Raw genomic sequence first — 13,836 nt, forward strand, 5'->3', positions numbered from 1 at the left:
TCTTTCCCTTGCTGTCTGTGTGTCAAGGCTCAGACTTACCACAACTCCCCCCCAAAACATTAATGGGGAAACAGGGCTGGGAGGGTCCAGACCTGGAGCCACAGCCACACTCTTGCTCCCTGCCAAGGAGAGTGGGGCTTCATCAGTCCAGGCTCACACTTGGGAGGTTGTTCCCTCCTTAACCAGTCACAGCTGTGCCTGGAGTTTCTTCCCAGCTGAAGCTTTCAACAGTTCTGTGCTGGGCTCCAGCTCTGCTGCTCCTCCATGCTCAGTCCACAGCTCTGCCCCCCCTCCCTGGCCCTTTTCCTCATTTCCCAACCTTTGCCTTCTTGCTCTGACACCCCCTTTCTGAGCATTCCCAGGCCAGCCCTGCATCTCCCTGCACTCCCAGGTTCCCGCTGGGACTTCCCCTCCATCCCAGCAGGACACCCCGCTGGGAGCTGAAGCTGCAGGAACCATTTCTGCGCTGTCAGGGCGATGTGTCTGGGACCACCAGGAGGCACCAGCCCCCCACCCAGGGGAGCAGGCGTTGGGAAAAGCCTTACCCAGCTGCTCAGCTGCAGGGCTTGTGTCCCAGCCTGGCCATGGCCCTTCCACTTCACCAAAGGTGCAGAAGAGATGGAGTGTTGGCACCAGGAGCAAGCCTGATGTGGCCTCTCTTGCATCAGGGCAGCTCTGGGGTCCCATGGTTGCCAGGAGAAGGCAGCAGCATCTGGGGGAGTCCCTGGGAATTGAACTTCTAACACAAACGTCTCCCTGGAAAACATCCAGCAAGCCTGGAGGGGGTTCCTCGTTTTCTTCAAGCCCTGCACAGACGAGGGACCCTTCCCGCAGGATTCCTGCACAGTTGGGCTCTTTGCTTCTTGGTGGCATCAGCTGCACCAAAGGGTCTCAGACTGCCAGGAATTCCTGCTCCTTCCGCGGGAGGGAGGGAGCTGCACTTTGTTTTGTTTTCTCAGCTGTTGCAAGCAAAGCGTTTCAAGAATTTGTGGGGCCAGAGAAGGATTATGAGTCTAAGTCTCCAGTCAGGCTTTGGGTTTCCTGTACAACCCCAGCTGTGATCCCCCAGCTCCTCACCAGTAACAAGCCCAAGTGATGAAGGCCACGGCACAGCTGGGGAGCCTGGTATTTGCCTCCTTTCTTGAGTGAGCCTTGTGTTCCCTTTCTCAGGAAGGCAGAGCTTCTTGGGGTCTGTGTTCACTTTTATTTTACCTTGTTTCCCCTCTGCAGCAGCAGGAGCAGCAGGATCTCACTTGGAGCCAAGAGGCACCATCCTGAACAGCCCAGCAGGTGCTGCAGGGCAGGACGTGCTTTCCCTGGAGCCCAGCACAGAGAAGCTTCTCCCTGTGTTTGTTTGGGCCTTTCTTGGCTGGAAAGCAGAAGAGCAATTTCAGTAGGCACTCTACATCACATGGATGCCCATCTGAATGCTCCCAGGGGGTGACACATTCCCTTTGGAAGAAAACCACATTCTAGGAGTTTTGATTGTAGTGGTAATTTTCCTGGGAACTGCAGAGGAACTTCCTGCCTCAAACACAATTGGCTGTGGTGCAGCTGCACCTGTGCTGGTGGGAAGCAGCATCATTACATTGCCATGGATGTTCTGCTGGGCACATCAGCTGAGGATCCATCCCTTGTCCCTTTCAAGGCTGAGACCAGGAGAAGTTCTATAGCAAGAACACATGAATGTGAGGGGTTCAGAAGTTAAAGGATGCCTTTCTGGGAGTTAATGAAATTCATAGCCATGAAATTCATAGACTGAGCATAAATGAAATAGGATTAATATCCCTGAAGAGAACAGAATTAACATTTTTTTGGTGGTTTCATTGGCAATGAACTTTTTTCACAGAACTGGTTGTCTCAGTTGATTTTGTAATGAGCCCTCAGAACTGAAACAAAGCTCTTGGGTTTTTCTGAGGGGGAACTGAAACGTTAGATTCTCTGCTGCCTGGTGCTGGCCCCACAGTCAAATCTGATACTCCCCCTGGCATTTCAGAGTGTTAATGAAGTCCAGAGACGACATCAACTCTTGTTTTATATTTCATGGAACACTAATGGCAAATCCAGCCCCTGGCCCCAGCCAAGCAGGTGGCCAAAATGCAGCCTTGGCTCCACAGCAGCCCCGTGCAGAGCCCGAGGGCAGAGCCTCAGCTGGCACCCACAGCCTGATCCCCTGCAGCCATTCCCCTCAGCTGGAGATCTGCTTTTCTAAGTGGAAATACTGTATATTCTGAGCCTTTAACCCAAGGCAAATGTTATCCCCATTGCAGCCCTCAGTCCAGTCCTGGACCTAGTCCAAACCCTGGATGTTTTCCAGCCTCTCTCCTGCACAGGAACCATCCCTGATTCAAGTTACTCCTTTCTCCATGCTGGATAATGCTGTGGCCTATGGGTCTGTCTGTGACACACACCATGAAATTTGATGCTGTTGCACTTCGAAATTTCCAGAGGAGTGGGAAAATGTTCCCAGGGAAGCATTGCTGGTGGGACATGGGCAGAATTCCTTCAGCCTTGCTGGATAGTCTCTATCAGCTTCCCACAGGCACTGGGACAAAGTCCTGCCCTTTCTGCAAGGTGAGAGAAGTGAGCACTGAAATGATATATTCTGACAGCAAAAGTGGTTTGTGTCCTTTCCTTCTGGCCCCTCTAACTTTAACCACACTCTGTCCCACAGCTTCTATTTTCTGCTGTACCATAGCCCTCCTCTGGGGCTTCCAACCACTCATTTCATTAGAGTTCCAGAAGTAGATAATTAATCAAAAATGGAGGTGGTGACTCACACTAAAAATTGCTGCTTTTTACACACTCCTCACCTAGAATGCAAACAAGATCTCCTTGGGATCTCACAGGAGAAGGTGTTGGTGTCAAATGCAGAGATCACAAGCTGCTGCTATATTAAGCTTCAAGCAGAAATATCCATCTAATTGGAAATCAAGCACAGGGACAGAGATTTGGGTGCACAAGGCAAAGCAGGGACAAATGGCACTCAGGGGCATCCACTGCTGTTTCCACCTGCTGGAGATTTAGGTCAAGAAAAACCTGGTTATGTCTCACCTGGAAAGATGCAGACAGGTGGTCTGGCAGGGGAATGCAGGGCAGTGAGGCAGGTGAGGAGCAGGGACAGGGATCAGCAGGGTGCAAGTCATGAGCAGAGGCTGCAGAGCATTGCCAGGCAGCAGCACCAGCCCCACACTTCTCCTGACCCCCTGACAAGACCCTGACAGCTGTGCTTGGAGTGACAACTGAGGCAACACCAGGATTTGGGTTCACAAAAGCATTTAGGAAATGAGATGCTGATTGGAGGCTCATAGCAAATGCCTGATGCTGTGAGATCATGTCGGGGTGCAGATTGTGTCCCTAGACCTTCTATAGCTTGTGGGGGTCTGGGATAGGAACCAGCAAGGGTTGATTCAGTTTGAGCATCAAATGGAGAAGGGAAAAGATTTGTGAGCAACAGTCAGGAAACAACTGCCTGGTGCATCTGCAGGGGCCACAGGGTTTTCCTCCATTTCTTTGGTATGTGACTCATGGTCCTCACAGAACCAGCTGAGCTGCAAAGGTCTCGTGTTTCTCTGCAGCCCACAGAGAGGTCCAGAATTTGGGACTTTGTTCACTCCAGTTCAACTCTCACACCCCATTCCCAGATTATCCTGAGCTAAAAATGTCCAGGGCTTCCAGGGTGGAAGGAGTGGGCTGTGCACCTTCCCCACAGCATCCTCATGCAATGCTGGGACACTGGGGTTGAAGAGCATCACAGAGGGAAACCAAGCATAGCAGGACTGTGTGTTCCACAGCACAGGATGAGCTGGGCAGAGCTCAATTGCACAGAGCAAGAAAACCAAAAGAGAAAGTGTTCCAACCCAGAGCTGTGCTGTGTCTGCCTGTGGCAGGAGGTCTGGGGGCTGCAGCAGGTACCTTCAGCAGCCACCAAAGCACAAAACATACAGCACAAATGCCCACTCAGGATGAAGCTCAAAGGATTATCACAGCATCACAGAATGTCCCTGGCTGGAAGAGACCTCCAAGCTCACCCAGTCCAGCCTCACACCCAACACCACAAGCTCACCACTGAACCACATTCCTAAGCACCAGGTCCACATGCCATTTAAATATCAATTCAGCCTTTCCCAGCCACTATCCAGAACAGTATTTAAAATGATCACCTGGTGCATCTGCAGGGGCCACAGGGTTTTCCTCCATTTCTTTGGTATGTGACTCATGGTCCTCACAGAACCAGCTGAGCTGCAAAGGTCTCGTGTTTCTCTGCAGCCCACAGAGAGGTCCAGAATTTGGGACTTTGTTCACTCCAGTTCAACTCTCACACCCCATTCCCAGATTATCCTGAGCTAAAAATGTCCAGGGCTTCCAGGGTGGAAGGAGTGGGCTGTGCACCTTCCCCACAGCATCCTCATGCAATGCTGGGACACTGGGGTTGAAGAGCATCACAGAGGGAAACCAAGCATAGCAGGACTGTGTGTTCCACAGCACAGGATGAGCTGGGCAGAGCTCAATTGCACAGAGCAAGAAAACCAAAAGAGAAAGTGTTCCACCCCAGAGCTGTGCTGTGTCTGCCTGTGGCAGGAGGTCTGGGGGCTGCAGCAGGTACCTTCAGCAGCCACCAAAGCACAAAACATACAGCACAAATGCCCACTCAGGATGAAGCTCAAAGGATTATCACAGCATCACAGAATGTCCCTGGCTGGAAGAGACCTCCAAGCTCACCCAGTCCAGCCTCACACCCAACACCACAAGCTCACCACTGAACCACATTCCTAAGCACCAGGTCCACATGCCATTTAAATATCAATTCAGCCTTTCCCAGCCACTATCCAGAAAAGTATTTAAACTGCTCAAATCCTGTCCCAGCAGTAGAGACATGCCCCAAGCAGCTCAGAGGTCTTCAGAGATCCAGCTACTTCATCTTTGGTGGTGATGAGAGTGGCACCATGTGAAGGTCCTGCCCATGGCTGGGCTGGGGCAATGGCAGCAGGGCAGAGCAGCCCCATAGCTTTTCCAGACAAGCCTGGGAATTACTGGGCCCTTCTCCTCACCACTGGGGAATGGAAACCGTGAGAAATCCTAAAAGCTTCTGGCCACACTTAGCAAGTTGCAGGAACCTCAGTAGAGAAGTGAGAGGAGAATGAGGAAGGGCCACGATGAAAGCAGGAGGGGGTGCAGGGCCCCTGGGGCAGTGAGGCAGCCAGTGTGGGGTGGGGAAGGTGACAGGGGGAAGTCATGAGTCAGGTGCCTGGAAGCCCCGTTTCCTGGCATTACATCCTGAAAACCACCTTGGAGGGTTTCCTGCTGCTTGGCCATTCAGGTTGACTCACCCACCTGCCTCCCTTCCCCACATTGTGTGGGGCAGCAGCTGGAGGGTCTCACTGGCCAGGAATTCCTTGGCCAGCAAGGAGATCTTGGGCTTTCTCTTCATGCTGTTCCAAGTTGCTGTGTGGTTATAAAGGCAGAATAATGGGTGGAAAAGAATTTGCCAGGTGCATCCTGCAGGCCAAGAGATGTTCCAGAGCTGGTCAGAGGGAATAGCTGAAGCACCTCTGGGAGGGAGCTCAGCAGGACCAGGACTCAGAGGTCAGCAGAGAGGTGGCTGCTCTTCAGGCTTGGCCAGGGGAAGGTCTGGGGGAGATTTGCTTGTTCTGATCCTTAAGGTTGGGCTACAGCCCTCTTGGAGATCCTTCCTAACCTTTGTCATTCAGTGAAGTTCTGCTTCACTGGAGCAGATCCACCAGCAGCAGGGACCAAGGACAGGAACTGTGTGGCTGTCACAGGGCACCTTCCTCCAAATCCTGTGGATTTACTCCAGGAACAAAGTGTATTTTCAGACATCACTGAGCTCTTTACCAAAACAGCCCACAGACCACCCAGAGATTCTGTTTCATTTTCCCTTTCATTTAGAAACCTGTTCCTAAACGTTCCCTCTGGCTTTCCAGAGTGCTGGGGGAACAAGCAGGTCACTTCTACAAACCATCCTCCTCTGAGCTCCAAAGCCTCCACCCAGCCACCTGCCCCTGGGGTCCAACAGCATCTTCAGCAGCTCCCACCTACTCTGCTTGGCCGTAACCACTCCTGTCCCCTCCTCCTCTGCATCTTCAGGCCTTTTCCCACCCCTCTCCCTCCCTGCAGCACTGAGAGCAGCTGCCCTGGGTAGCTGCAGAAGTCCCACAGGGCCAGGGAGGACCCTGTTCCCACTGCCCCAGCAGGTCCTGCCCCACCAGTGCTGCCAACAGGACCAGCACATTTCACAGCAGGTGCCTGGGGAGGCCCAGACTGTCCCCAGGGAGGCACATGGAAAGGTCCCCAACAGCTGCAGATGGGTCAGAGAGAGGCCACCTCCAGGCTCCAGGAGATCCCAGCTGCAGCCATCAGGATTAGTGTCAGTTGACATTCCAGCTGTTTTCTTGGGTACCCACAGAAGTCGCTTTGTTCCCTGCACTTGCAGCCCAGCAATCCCAGCACATGGAGCAGCCCCTGCCCAGGCAGGATGGAAAATAGAGGCTGGAGATGCTCTCCTTCCCTCCACCCCTTCCCAGCAATGCTCCTTCAACATCCATGGGTGGGGGAGGATGCAGGAGGTTGGGAAGGAGGGAAGCAGTGGGAGGAGGGACCTCAGGGTGAGCTTCATGTTCTGAAACAGTCACTGGTAAAGAGGAAGAGCAGGGAGAGAGACACTGGGCACCTGCACAGCTCCTTCTGCAGGGCTGTCTGAAGTATCCAATGGGATTCTGATGCCTCGTGGATAGAGGGAAGAGCTGAGAGGTTTTGCCCAGTGTTGCTGCAAGAGCAGTTCCAGGAGGGGATGAGCTTTGTCTGAGCAATCCCATGAGGAGAAAGGAAACACAGAAGGAGCCAAAGAACTTGGAGCAGCTTTTCTTGTTTAGACTCATTTTTAGGGAAGTGTCAGAAATGCTGGAAGCTGGAAAGCTTCAAAGAGTGAAGGTTGGTGCCAAGGCTTATGTCTTCCTGCAGTGTTTGAACTTTTGCTCAAGGAGTCACAGAAGGACGTGAAGTTCTTCATTGTTGTTAAAGAGGAATGTTCTCATAGTGGAGAGAGAACCTTGCACAAAAAATACAACATAAGCAGGAACCTGAAAACACAGAAACTGGATGGTAAAGAGAAGTCCAGGACCTGTTTTCTGAAGTGCTGACACCACGTTACAGCCACATTGATGGTCTGGGAGGAATGAGCCATGATTTCCACTCCCGTGCTGGTTGGCAGGGAGGGCAGCCCCCCTGGCACTGCAGGCTGGAAGTTCATCCTTCAGAGCAAAAGATTCTTGTTCAGCTTCTTATCTTTTTCTTCACAGCAGAAGTTTTGAATCTTTAGAAACACTGGTTTGAGAACTGTGTCCCTCCATCCCAAACACAGCTCTGCAGGTCTAGATCCTCCCTCCTCTGGACTCATGTCCTCCCAGTGTCTTCAGGCTGAACAAGCCCAACTCCCTCAGCCTGTGTCCATCAGAGAGATGCTCCAGCCCTTCTCTGGACACACTCCAGCAGGTCCAAAGCCAAATGGTGACAATGGGACACTGACTGGCACATCATGGCCCACCTTGGGTCACCTGCAGCTCGGTGTCGTTGTAGGTTGGAGTTTCCAAAGGCTGAAGGAGAACTCAGAAGAGCTGAAGGGAACCCTGAGGGAGGGCTGGGAACAGGGAGGTGTGATGCACAGGCTTCTTGTTCAGCCTGGAGAGGAAAAGGCTCCAGGGAGACCTTAGAGCAGCTTCCAGTGCCTGAAGGGGCTCCAGGAAAGCTGGGGAGGGGCTTGGGACAAGGGCAGGGAGGGAGAGGACAAGGGGGGATGGATTAAAACTGGAAGAGGGGAGATTTAGGTGAGACATGAGGAAGAAATTCTTTGCTGTGAGGTGGGTGAGAGCCTGGCCCAGGCTGCCCAGGGAAGCTGTGGCTGCCCCATCCCTGGCAGTGTTGAAGGGCAGGTTGGATGGGGCTTGGAGCAGCCTGGGCTGGTGGGAGGTGTCCCTGCCCATGCAGGGGGTTGGGACTGGGTGATCTTTAAAGTCCCTTCCAACCCAAACCAGTCTGGGATTCTATTATTTGATTCTATCATCACTTGTTCACAACTGTGAACATCAACACAACTGCACCCAGGGCACCAGGGGGTGGTTTTCTACACACTCCTTCCTTAGGAGAAACAAGAGCAGACCAAATAATACACTTTCAAATAACTGCAGAATGTAATCTTTGGGTTTTTTTCTCCATCAAAAAAATCAGGTGACCAGCAGTGACAGTTCCATTTCTTCTTCTTACTGTCTCTTGTGTCCTGCCCTGGTGGGAAGGGAGCAGCTCCCCTGTGGGTAAAGAGCAGCAGCACCCATGAGCTGCCCTCACCCACAGCAGCTGCTGGGGCTTCCCTGCAAACAGACACACAGCAAGGCTGGTGGGGGCTGAGGGGTGGGTGCCAAGGGACATTGATCTTCCCAAAGGTGCCAGGGTGCAAGTGCAGGCAGTGGGAAGGCCACAGGTACCACCTGGGCAGGTGATCTCTGGGACACCTCGTGGTTCAGCTGCAGCTCAGCAAAGCCAGGGCCAGGGAGGTTGGGAAGGTGGGTCATGATTTGCACCCCAGCAAAACTGGCAGAGAATCAGCAGGAGAAAAAAAAAAAAAGCCATTTCCCTTCCTCCCCCAGGTCCTGGCTGCCCTGCTGCCCTTGGGGACCCCCAAAGAGCTGCAGGGGACAGGACCCCTGGGTGGGCCAGGAAAGGAGAAGGGGGAGCACCAGGGACCCTCCTGGGCAGGGCAGAAGTGTTGCTGGTGGGTTTGGGCACAGCCCTGTGCAGAGGTTGGCCAAGAGCCACTGCCAGGCAGCAGAGGGGCTGAGGGGACCCTCAGGCTGCTGCAGCTGCAGGAGGCTCTGAACACTGATTCCTTTGCAGCACTGAAGCTGTTCCTGCTGCAGCCCCAGCACTGGCATCCACCTCACATGCCTGTGGGAGACCTCACCTCCACCACCCTTTCCTGGCACAAGATGGACACAAAGACATTCAGTTTAGACCTTAACTCTAGGCTGGAGCTCTCCAAGTCTTTCCCTTGTCTGGGTGCAACATCCACCTGGAAAATGAGCTTCCTCCCTGGCTGTTTGCCTTGTTTTTAATGAATTTAGGTTAGGGTAAGGTTATAGTTAGTATGACTAAAATGGTAGATCAGGATTAGGGATTACAGTTGGAGTTATCATACAATCATCCTGGTTGGAAGGGACCTTGAAAATCATCAAGTCCAACTATAAATTAACTTAATCTGGATTAGGATAAAAATATGAGTTTAGTACTGAGGTAGAATTAGCAAGGAGTTATTTTTAAGGTTAAAATATACATTTAGGTTTTTGTTTGTGTCTGTAGGTGTAGATGAGTCTCAGGGTTAAATCTGTGGTGATAATTAAGCTCAAAGACTTAGATGTTAAGTTTCAAGAGGTAATTTGCCTTTGGGTTGGAGTTAAATTTGAAATAATTTGGAAGCTTAGGCTGGTGTTCAGGTTAGATACGATGAACTATTGCATCAAAGTACAGTGAGATAAAATCTAGGGTCTATTTAGCAGTTCAGTTTGAAACTAATTCTAAGTAGGACTATTATTTGGCTCAAACACTGTGATTCCTGAGCAGGGGAGAGGTGAGAATTTGCATCAGCATCTCACACTCTCTGCAGCTGCATTTCCAGCTGATGCCAGAATTTGGATGCTGACCATGAGGGGAGGGGAGCCCAGCCCCTCTGCCAGCTCCTGCTGCTGGGTCTGGGGCTCAGCATCCCCCAGAGCCTCCAGCTCACACAGGGCTGCTGCTCCCCTGCCCCTCTGGCACCAGTGTCCCCAGCTGCAGTGCCCCTTGCCCATTCCACACCAGTCCCAGTAGTGGGATGCAACCAGCCAGAAGGACCAGATGAGCTCCTTGGTCTCCAGCTCAACTCCCCACCATGGGTCTGGCCTCCTGGGAGGAAACCTCCTCCCCACCCCATCTCTCATGGGCAACACCCCTCAAGGGGTCCCCAACCAGCTGACAGGCTCCTACCACATGCAGGACCTTCCTATGGAAACCAAGAGATCTGCAACCCAAAAAAAGCAGCTTCATACACACCTACAATTCATGGCTTGAAACCAGGGTGCCTGGTACAGCAGAGGCAGCCTCAGAAAGGTGAAGTCCCACCAGGCCTCAGCAGTTGGGAATGATGCGAGATGTGAGATCACAAACACAGCTGCTGCTTTGGTTGCAACCCATAGTTGTGTTTCACCAGGCCCATCAAGCACAAGTGAAGTGTGGTTTTGTTGATGACACACTGACACTTTCCCAGGTTTCCAGCCATCAAAGCAAGTCAGGGGAAAGATCTGATCATTTAAATCATTTTCCCTTCTGTGCCTTCATGAAAAAAAGCAACGACAGTTATTGAGAAATAACTCCCTTCCATATATAATTTCTCAGGGCAAGGAGAAAAACAACCCTCTTGATGTTTAGTCAGTGCTATTTTATTCAGCTGCAGTAAAAGCATGGAAAAGACTCACTGGGCTGCTTATTACCAGGGATGTTATTTTTTGCACTTTACAGGATGAATTTTCTGTCAGAATTTGTAAAATATTAATCAAACAAACAGAAAACAGCACAGAAACTACAACTTGAAATGAAGGTGAATTCACAGCAACACTAAACCCATAATGAGACATTCCCAGCCTTTTCCTGTCAACTGTGCCACCTAAATGCTTCATTTACAGCAGGTTTGCTTTTGTTTTGGTATTTCTTGACATTTTATTGTCTCGGTTTCGTTGAAATGAGAACAAAGCAGTGAAAGTCCCAGTGAATAACAATGTCAAGAAGCAATTAGCCAGCAGAAATCAAAATACATGATGATCCGATTAAAGTCTGTGACAATTCACATGCAGGGGAGGGAAAAGCTGCACTTCAGCAGACAATATTTAAACCAGTTTATTCCATGTACTGCTTGTCACACTCATTGCACAGTCTGCAGTTCTTACACCCTGAAGGGAAATCACGGAATCACAGACTGTTGGGGTTGGAAGGGACCTCTGGAGATCATCCAGTCCAACCCCCCTGCCAGAGCAGGACCAAAACCAGGGCAGGTCACTCAGAAAGGCATCCAGACAGGGCTGGAAAGGCTCCAGAGAAGGAGACTCCACAACCTCTCTGGGCAGCCTGTCCCAGGGCTCTGTCACCCTCACAGGAAAGAAGTTCTTCCTCATGTTGAGGTGGAACTTCCTGGGCTCCAGTTTGAATCCATTGCCCCTTGTCCTGTCCCAGGGCACAAGTGACAAGAGACTGTCCTGCCTTCTTGACGCCCTCATGTTATTTAGAGACATGAATTAGATGCCCCCTCAGTCTTCTCCTCTCTAGACTGAACAGCCCCACAGGAGGTGGGAAGTTGCCTGTATTACACGTTGCTGCCACCTCCCACCACACCTCACCCCTGAGACCCTCTGCCCCAGGACCATTTCCCTCTGTCCAAAGGAAGGCCACTCATGTTGGGTTGGTTTCCACCAGGAACGAGTGCTCAATGAACACACAGTCTGTGTTTTGTCCCTGCCCATTGTCAGGCCTCCCTAAATAATTACATGGGTTCCACTGGGTCATTTCAATTGGAGTCAGAGTTTCTGGGTTTGTTCAGTCTGATGATAATTAGCAAGTGATGGAGGAACTGCTGGAGTGAGTCCAGAGGAGGATCAAGAACAGGATCCGAGGGCTGGAGCAGGAGAGTTGGGGTGTTCAGCCTGGAGAAGAGAAGGCTCCAGGGAGACCTGAGAGCAGCTTCCAGTGCCTGAAGGGGCTCCAGGAAAGCTGGGGAGGGGCTTGGGACAAGGGCAGGGAGGGATGGGACAAGGGAGAATGGATTAAAAGTGAAAGAGGGGAGATTTAGATGAGACATTAGGAAGAAATGCTTCACTCTGAAGGTGGGGAGAGCCTGGCCCAGGTTGCCCAGGGAAGCTGTGGCTGCCCCATCCCTGGCAGTGTTGAAGGGCAGGTTGGATGGGGCTTGGAGCAGCCTGGGCTGGTGGGAGGTGTCCCTGCCCATGCAGGGGGGTTGGGACTGGATGATCTTTAAGGTCTATTCCTTTGCCCAAGGTTTCAGTGTTTCCTATCAAGCTATTTTTGTCATTAGCTAAATCTTCAAGACTTTTTACCCACCTGGATGTGACACTGTCATTGCCTATCACAGACAGGATTTTATTATTCCTACTGTTGAAGTTCTCCAAAGCTCTCTGGGGTGCTGAAGGCACCTCTGCCTTCAAGTCTTGCATTATAGTGAACCTTGGGGCTGTCTGTTGTGTTTCTGGTTCTCCAAGGGTTTTCTGTGTTTAGCACATGAGGGGACACTTCTTCATTAAGGTCTTCAAGATCCTCCTGTTTTCTTCCTCTGATAGATGCTAAAAGAGTCACCACAACCACTGCATCTTACAGACCCATTTTTCAGAAAGAAGTCCTCTGGCATTAACATCACATCATTATTTTTGAACTGCATGAAAAGCTGCAATTGTTTTGACAAGGACTTTTTAATTATTACAGATATTTGTGGTCCAAAGATATATTTACATGGTCTCATCTTCAGGAACTGTTGGTAGGTCGTTGCACCAAAACAATGGCTACAGGTTTCTTTCTAATTCAGAACCATTTCAAGGAGCTGGAGCTGCTCTCCTGGGTTCCTCTTGTTTGTGGGTTTTGGTTTTGCACAGAAAAGCTCCACTTCATATTTCAGGACCAGATGTTCAGACCACAAGCACCCAAATCTGCCTTACTCTGGGTGCATGAAGCGGAGAGCTAAGGTTCTCATCCCTCTCAGGACCCTGTGCAGGTGGGAACCTCCTCAGTCAGTCTGAAAATCCATCAGAAAATTAATTTTCTTCTAGGCCTTGCCCTCACATCTGCCTTGTCATCTCCTGACACTTCCCTGCAATGAGACAGGAAGGTGCAGAGATGCTTAGAAACCCCCTGAGGTGTTTATTCTTCCTCTTGCTGGATCAGCAGGATGCACCTCAAACCACTTCTGTCAAACCTGCTTGAAGCCCTTTTGACATCCAAAAATGTCCAATACGAGTAAAATTCACAAATACCTGCATTTTTATTTCTCTGGTTTGCCCAGTGGCACTGAAGGGCCATCCCAGCCCCACGTGCTCTGCTGCAGAGGGGACCAACCCCCAGCACTGATGGGTGGCAAGAGCAGCCCTTCCAGCTCAGCAAGCACTTGCTGCTGCCATCGCAGGTCCTCTGCTTCTGCTCCACTCTCAGGTACAGCTTCTCCAGATACTGAGCAGAAAAGAAAAGAAAAATATAGAAAGAAAGAAAGGAAAGAAGGAAAGAGAGAAAGAGAGAGAGAAAGAGAGAGAGAAAGAAAGGAAAGAAAGGAAAGAGAGAAAGAGAGAAAGAAAGAGAAAGAGAAGAGGGAAGAAAGGAAGAAAGGAAGAAAGGAAGAAAGGAAGAAAGGAAGAAAGGAAGAAAGGAAGAAAGGAAGAAAGGAAGAAAGGAAGAAAGGAAGAAAGGAAGAAAGGAAGAAAGGAAGAAAGGAAGAAAGGAAGAAAGGAAGAAAGGAAGAAAGGAAGAAAGGAAGAAAGGAAGAAAGGAAGAAAGGAAGAAAGGAAGAAAGGAAGAAAGGAAGAAAGGAAGAAAGGAAGAAAGGAAGAAAGGAAGAAAGGAAGAAAGGAAGAAAGGAAGAAAGAAAGAAAGAAAGAAAGAAAGAAAGAAAGAAAGAAAGAAAGAAAGAAAGAAAGAAAGAAAGAAAGAAAGAAAGAAAGAAAGAAAGAAAGAAAGAAAGAAAGAAAGAAAGAAAGAAAGAAAGAAAGAAAGAAAGAAAGAAAGAAAGAAAGAAAGAAAGAA

Source organism: Chaetura pelagica, unplaced genomic scaffold, assembly GCF_000747805.2.
Source record: "Chaetura pelagica isolate M959 unplaced genomic scaffold, ChaPel_1.0 scaffold132, whole genome shotgun sequence".
NCBI lineage: Eukaryota > Metazoa > Chordata > Aves > Apodiformes > Apodidae > Chaetura > Chaetura pelagica.